This window comes from Megalobrama amblycephala, linkage group LG14, assembly GCF_018812025.1.
Source record: "Megalobrama amblycephala isolate DHTTF-2021 linkage group LG14, ASM1881202v1, whole genome shotgun sequence".
Lineage (NCBI taxonomy): Eukaryota > Metazoa > Chordata > Actinopteri > Cypriniformes > Xenocyprididae > Megalobrama > Megalobrama amblycephala.
Genome location: NC_063057.1, coordinates 4,459,883 through 4,466,887, shown reverse-complemented (window position 1 = coordinate 4,466,887; position 7,005 = coordinate 4,459,883). Strand labels below are relative to the sequence as shown.

Genomic DNA, 7,005 nt, shown 5'->3' with positions numbered 1-7,005 from the left:
TCCTCTTCCTCCGATGTCACCCCTAGGCGGAGGCGTCAGTAGACGGGCAGCAGCAGCACCCCTCCCGGCCTCGAGCACCGTACGCTCCAGGGAAACGATCGCCATAGTGAACCACACGCGAAGCTCCTCCGAGCCGTTCTTCTGAGGATATCAGCTCAAGTTTGACCGATATAGGTCGGGTGAAGCTGTGTGTTTTTCGTCAAAAAGGCGGCTTGTGTGTTGGCGGAGAGTGGAAAGACGGCATCCGGCCTCCGAGAAGCAGGCGAGGGCAGGGACTCGCGTCCAAACAACGTTTACCGTCTCTGGTAAGTGTGGCGTTGCGTTACTTGTAACAATCATTTTCGCTTAAGGGGAAGATAGACGCGACGCTAATGCAATGTTTGTCACTTATGTTTAACAAACAAAACTGCCAGGTTTTGAGGAGTGTTTGGGTCGAGTAATCTCATTAAATGTTGTTTAATCGACGGTTGTTTTGTCAACACGAACTATATGTCGTGTTTAAGTGTTGTTGTTGTTGTTGGTTTATCTATAAAAGGAAAGAAAACCCGTTGCTCAGAAGTGTTTATTTAAGCTTTGACTAGTACCGAATTCCACCACCTGGTTAAATAACAATCTTGACAGTCTTTGTAGATTTGTTTTTGTACTTCTGATTTACGTTTGTCTTTCCACAGTTAGAATCATTGCATTGAACTTCAATTGTTGTGTTGAATATTTATTAAAAGCTGTTCATTTGAATCAGTTGTTATGCTTGTCAATGGACTAACATACAAAGACTGATCGACAATTGCCTCTTAAACCGTTTAATCCCATATTTGTCCACTTAAATTGAATTTTATTCCCTGGAAAAGTTTCCAAAACTTAGAGTGCATGTTAGTTTAACTGGAGATATATGTATATGTGTGTGTATATTGGTGGGAATGGTAATCATCAATTATAATGTCTTTTACTTTATAATGTAATAGTATGTAAGCCTAACATAAAATTTTACAATGAATATCAATCAGTTACTTATTCAGAAAGGTAATTTGTGTTATCAATGACATGTTTACTTTATGATCATGGTTTATATGATAGTGTCTAATATTTTATTAATTAATAACAGACTATTTAAATATTATTGCATTTGTTTAATCTGTAATTTGACATAAAATGTTCATATGAAATGAAGACAATTTATATATATATTTTTTTATAGCTTTTCCAAAGCATTAACAGAAAGATTAACACAATTTAATTTATAACTTTTTTCCCCATAATAACCCCTTCCTCCAAAATAATACATAAAATATTAAGACGATGATAATCGTAATAATAATAAATAAATAAAAATATAAAATGGTGAATAAACTTTAAATAATATACTTATTTACAAATGAACAATATCATTATAGGAAGAAATAAGTAAATTGAAATGACCATTAAAAAAAAAACAAACAATACAATTCAAGTCTCTGACATGTTTGTGGTCTATACATATTTATAAAACCAAACAACAATGGTGATCGTGTTTAAATCAGTTTATCAAACTGACAATTTATATTTATACTTGACAATCTGTGTAGACCCTTTAAACATCAATATTTAACATTATTAATCACTATTTTTAAACGGGTTAATACCGCCAATTCAGTCGTCGTCCACACATTCTCAAGGCAAACCGCAGGTGACTTCGTAACGCTGGGAAATGTGTTGATGGGTTTAATGAATCGTGAACATGGACAAATGTATTCCTGCCCTCCAACAGAGCAGAGGGGGTTGCGTTAAAATACTTGAGTGTGGAGAACATCAGTGTGGTGCCAACTTCATATGCCCTCCGTTATGCCCAGGCTATTTTTGCGAATGCAGCAGATGAAATCGTGCGTGCATTGAATGCCGCAAATGAGCAGACATGTATGCATGGATATGAATACATTTGCCCTGTTTGGATGTAATCATGGGCTGCTGGCCAATTTAGGGGTTTGCCAGCACAGGGATGATGCCTATTTCTCAATCAGGGGCTCTTGAGATGGAAATGAGGGTGCGTTCCACAGCCTGGCATGCAGCTGTTGCATGGATGACCCAAATTGGGGACTGTGGCTTGGCTGTTCTCAGTGTGGGGAGGCTGCATGTAATGTGACCCACATGGTGATGATGATGATGATGAATGTTGGGTTGGGTATATAAGATATAGGCATGCCGTTGTTTCTCTATGTGCTCCAGTTGTGGTTTTGATGATGATAGTGAATGTAACATGAGGACAATGGGTCCATGCCTCACCCAGATGAAGCTCATGATACAGTTTCACGTTGTGTTAGTGTGTTGTGACAGAGGAGCAGGGTTACATGGCCTTTGTCGCTTCTAGGTCTTTTGTACTTCACTGTCTTTATTGTGGTGGCGGATCATGCTGATTATGCATGGCCCATAAAAAGGCGTCACGAAAAAAAGTGTCTCTCACTCTTGTTCTCGCTTTCCCACACACCCACGCGCACTTTACGCTTTTATTTTTGTCTTCTTAAAAAACTGTTCTTCATACCCATATTTCATCCCTCCCTCCAGCTTCTTCAGTGTATGTGGTTGTGTAATGTGTTTGCTGATAGCGTGAAGTGTAAACGTCTTTTTGTACGGATGAGATGCTTTGTTGTTTGCTTGGTAATTGGGTGTTTTGGAATCTTCAAAACAGTGTTCCAAGCTCTAAAAATCTGGAATGGAAGTGATACGATCCTTAGAAACTGGACACTGATGGTTTTTAGATTGACAAACTGCTTGGCTAGTGTATTGAATTAGTGAACTGCTGGACTAGATTTTACATTTTCAGTAAAATACATTTGCAGAACCCATTGCATGATGTGCTCGGGTGTTGTTGATTGTTAGCAGGGTGTTGCTAAGGGGTTGCTTGCTGGCCAAAGTTAAAAGTGTCCATCAAAAGTCTGGTCGCTCCTTCAAAGTAGATCTGTGGGTTTGTTTAGCCTTGTTATATAGAACATCAGGCTTAAAGATTTGAGGTCTGACTTCTTTAAAGGTGCCCTAGAATCAAAAATTGAATTTACCTTGGCATAGTTGAATAACAAGAGTTCAGTACATGGAAAAGACATGCATTGAGTTTCAAACTCCATTGTTTCCTCCTCCTTATATAAATCTCATTTGTTTAAAAGACCTCTGAAAAACAGGCGAATCTCAACATAACACCGACTGTTACGTAACAGTCGGGATCATTAATATGTACGCCCCCAATATTTGCATATGCCAGCCCATGTTCAAGGCATTACACAAGGGCAGCCAGTATTAACGTCTGGATCTGTGCACAGCTGAATCATCAGACTAGGTAAGCAAGCAATTTAAAGGGGCCGCAGCCTGAATCGGTGCATAGTTAATGATGCCCCAAAATAGGCAGTTAAAATAATTAATTAATTAAAAAACTATGGGGTATTTTGAGCTGAAACTTCACAGACACATTCAGGGGACACCTTAGACTTATATTACATCTTGTAAAAACTGGTTCTAGGGCACCTTTAAAATATCATTGCACACCTAGCCGTATGATTTTAAGTATCATTGAGGAATGGCTAGTGGTTTTCCAAAGCTACTAACCACTCAGCATTTTCACAAATTTGTCATCGATACCATGTCAAAAAAAACTGCCATATAGATATAGTGTTGTCAAAAGCACCAACCGCGATACCAAGTCGGTACTGAAATTTTAAAAATATGATGCTTTGAGCAATGTTGAGCGTATTTGTAAACTCCTCTGATTGGCAATTGTGTTCACGCGCTAGTAAAGCTATTGCAAGGGCTAGAAATCAATTTATCCCTTGCTGAAACTTCCTACTCCTCGTGGAGTGCGCCGTTCATGGTTGCATAGCAATGACGGACGCCACGGGAGCGCAAGCGCTTTGGAAAGAAGGAGCAGCAGCGCTTTCCACGCATTTTTAGACACGATATGTGAACGGCCCCTTATACAGCGTTTTTAGTCGTTTTCACGAATCTGTGTGAACAGGAATCATTTTGACAGTGGTGTCGTCTGTACACGAAAAAACGCAATGGAAAAACTTTTCTGTTTTTAGTACATTGTTGTCGTGTAAACGTATCCTAATAGTCATCATGAAGAAACTAGTCTTGAGAGAAGCCATTGTGCTTCTTTTATTCCGTTTCCATGTTATTTTTTAACTTTAGATATTCTTCTTTTCCCGGCAGATGATGATGTTGTTGTTGTTGTTGTTGTAGTAGTAGTAGTAGTAGTAGTAGTAGTAGTAGTAGTAGTAGTCACCAATACTCAATCCGTCTCATTGAAATAAACGTAAAAGCTTTCTGGGAAAGAGACATGATGCAAGAAACAAATTGAGTGTAAAAGTGAGAAAATTAAGTAGGCAGTGTGTTTCATAATCTAGATTTATGCATTGATTTGATCTCCTGGTGTTTTTGTAGAACGATTGTTCATGATTTCTTGTGTGTTTGTGGGTAAGGTGTAAGTGGGACGGAGGAAACACATTGTTGCAGGCATGAATGTTACTTGACCTGTACATAGCTGCTCACAGTGAGGCATTGGGTTGTTATGTGAGAACCAATGTCTCTGGTTCTCTTTGCAGTGGGGTTCTTGTACATTCAGTAGGTCAAGGACGTGATGGGATGCCTTTAATTTGTTGAAGAACAGCTGATGCTCTGCATACAGTACAGACATCTCTGCACACCCACAAGCTTCCTCCAACCACAAACTTTTCATACAAGTCTAGTCACACGAACCAGATACAGAAGTCAGCGTTGTTTCATGTGTTGGTCTCTGGTCTGGTCTTTGTTCTTGATAAGACCGTCTTTCTCATGTAAGCCACCCAGAACATCGTCCACTATCTTCCGGATTGCTTCTGAAATGGTTTTTGGTTGCCTGAATGACTAGCTGATGAATTGGATTTGGTAACACTTTATTTTAAGGTGACGTAGTTACACATTACTACATGTACTATAGTGATAACAGTAAATTATGCGTAATTATAAGTAACGACCATTGTGATTCGTCATAATATAATATATACATATACATAATATATATATATATATATATATAATTCATGTGATTTTTATTTTTGGCACAGGTGTAAACAATTTGAAACTGAGATGAAAGTTGTTTTTCAGCATTTTTCCCCCCTCCATGCTAAGTTGTAGTTCACATTCTTGAAGTGGTTCACACATTTTGGACCCTGTTAGTATTGTTTAAACTTTTAGAAAGGGCATGTTGCTATTGGCAACCAGAACTCTCCCCATTTTTCTCTTCCTCATTGTGCTGCTCTGGTTCTCTCTCGAATTCTCATTCTCAAGGTTGCGACCCAGATCAGGTGCCATCACATTTTCTTTATTGACAGTGATTGTTCCAGTTGTGATTTACAATTTTTTTGTTGTTGTTGTTGTTGTTCAGCATTTATATTATTGATAATACTCAGTGAGCACAGATTGTTCAGAACCTTCTCTTCTGGCTTCCTTGAAGAGGAAGTGGTGAACCTTATAGGAAATGACCTAATTATAGAGTTCATGCATGTCCCTCTCGTCACTGTAATGACATCATATTGCTGTCATGTTGTGCTGCTGATTGCGATTCAGGACTCTGTGACTGATATTAAGCTTTTGCCAAGTCATGCGGAAACTTAGTCTCCAAAAAGTTCTGTAAACCGCCGTTGGCTATTTGAACAATGTTAACCTTTCAGGAAGAACAACCAGTTACCGAACACAGGAAGAGAGGTGTGTAATACGGGACCAAAATGAGGGCAAACTCTGTTGTTGTGTGATCTGAGTGTTATGAGAGGAAAACTGTTGCCTGTAGCCCTGGACCCGACACCCATCACAATGAAAGATATTTCAGACATGCAAGGAATGTACGTGTGTGTGTGTTTATTTGTGTGCTTTTTGTCATTTCCCTCAAGCCCTGGTTTGGTTTCCAGAAAAAGACTATTAACTAAAGATGGATCACTAATCAATTTGACTATTTTCTACTTAAATGGTTATTAGTTGTTGTCAAATATACAGATAAAAGTCAGTTTTTTTGTTTTTTTTCCAAAGAAATATTATTTTGATGATGGATCAATACTAGTGTTGTCAAAAGTACCAACTTTGGTACTAAGGGGCAAATGCTGGTATTGTCACATTTTTTTTAAAATTTCAGTACCGACTTGGTATCGAAGTCGGTATTTTTGACAACACTAGTTGATACTAATACTACTGCTAATTAAATACTCCATTACAATTTGGATCTGTCATTTAAAAAAGAAAAAAGAGTAGCTACACGATTCTTGATAAATTGAGAATCAAACGGAGATCACGATTCTGAATAGACAACTAAACAAAATAACATAAAATTTACTAGAGGTTCTGACAAAATCTTAATTGCTGCAGTCTATTTAAAATGTTTAATTGATCTAAATTATTTATGAAAGAAAAAGTTTGAATGAATGATTCAATAACTCACTCATAAATACTTCACTAGTTTTATTACTGGATGAACAGCGTTTTTGAACAAATCTCTTGAATGAATGATTCAATGACAAATGCATTTTTAACAGTCACCTGTCGCCACCTACTGGTGTAACGATGTAATCGATACAATCGGTATTTGAAGCGTCAAGTCATTTTCAAAAAGTGATGCTCTGTTTTGATCGCTTCCGTAGACATCAGTGTTTATATCCGAACTATAAACTTTTATCCCAGCACTTGTGTGATAATTTGAGTTTATGTAAACCGAAATAACGATACTGTGTGGTTGAAAAAGCTGTTAGTGAAACTGTTTCATACCTACAGCCTACATGACAACTGTTTTCTCTAGGTCAGCTGCAGCACCAACACATATTTGAATGTTCTGGTGTGATTTTTGTCAAAGATTTAATAAACACAGGAGAATCGTTGTCATTTAGGAATGAGATTGTGTGGGTGTTTGAATTGAGTTTGCGATCTTTAAATGATTATCGGGCACCTCTATTGAGTATCGGTCATGTTGATAACTCAGTTCCTGAAACTAGTGCATGGCAATGGCAAGGGCATTGAATGCAC

General features: G+C 37.9%; 1 protein-coding gene across 1 annotated transcript in view; it reads left to right on the top strand.

Moving 5' to 3' along the window:
* The window catches only part of cdk17 (cyclin-dependent kinase 17), a 59,738-nt gene continuing 52,733 nt past the window's right edge, over nt 1-7,005 (top strand). Inside the window, exon 1 of the mRNA XM_048156423.1 lies at nt 1-305. The gene's annotated coding sequence lies outside the window, so the exon portion shown is untranslated. The remainder of the gene's footprint in view (nt 306-7,005) is intronic.